This window comes from Mandrillus leucophaeus, unplaced genomic scaffold, assembly GCF_000951045.1.
Source record: "Mandrillus leucophaeus isolate KB7577 unplaced genomic scaffold, Mleu.le_1.0 Scaffold668, whole genome shotgun sequence".
Taxonomy (NCBI): domain Eukaryota; kingdom Metazoa; phylum Chordata; class Mammalia; order Primates; family Cercopithecidae; genus Mandrillus; species Mandrillus leucophaeus.
The window spans coordinates 1,114,961-1,115,630 of record NW_012107230.1 but is presented as its reverse complement, the minus strand read 5'-3'; the positions used below and the strand labels follow the sequence as shown (position 1 = coordinate 1,115,630).

The following is a 670-nucleotide window of genomic DNA, read 5'->3' as shown; positions in this document are numbered from 1 at the left end:
CTCGCTGGGAGTTGCCTGGGTGGGCTGCCCGCGCACTGGCAGGCTGCTTTCCCCCCGCCTCTCCCAATCCGCTGCGGGCCGCCAACTCGATCAAAATAAAACCCCGAGGAAGGTTTTAAAAAAAATCAAAACAAAGATAAAAATATTCACTTAAAAATAACAAGCCTCCCTGAAAGGGAAATGTTTGAACATGTGATGAGCAACGTGTGAGCCTGTTACACCGCAGAGTCGCGCAGCTTCTCGCCCGAGGGGAATCGGGAGGAGAGGGTCGCCTCTTTCCTTTCTTTCTATTTAATCCATTTCCAGGTTCCTATTATTTTGCCAAAAAGGGGGCCGGAGTTGCTCGCTGGCGGAGGAGTGGGAGACGATGGCCCTTACCTGCTCTCTTTCTCTCTCTCCCTACACCCACACCCCCTCGGAGCTCGCCCGCTCCCTCGCTCGCGCTCTCCTTCCAAAGAACTCTCCGGTCCTAGAGAGCCACGAATCAACACCGCGGCGCATTCTATATAAACGGCAAGGTGTGGGCACGCGGAGGGTGGGGGCTGGCGAAGGCGGGGCCTCACAAAGCCGCCTGCCCGCTGTAGTAAAAGAAGAGCTCGGCAGGGGCGCGCCGACGTCAGCCGCGGATTGGCAAAACCCCGGCGAGCCCCGTGTAGTGCAGGCGAGCGTG

At 57.8% G+C, this 670-nt stretch overlaps 1 protein-coding gene across 2 annotated transcripts in view; it reads right to left on the bottom strand.

Annotated features, from left to right (window-relative positions):
* Positions 1–531, bottom strand: part of FGF13 (fibroblast growth factor 13) — a 581,422-nt gene extending 580,891 nt beyond the window's left edge. For both annotated transcript variants that reach the window (XM_012001629.1, XM_012001633.1), the window contains exon 1: positions 379–531. The gene's annotated coding sequence lies outside the window, so the exon portion shown is untranslated. The remainder of the gene's footprint in view (positions 1–378) is intronic.
* Positions 532–670: the final 139 nt, after the last annotated feature.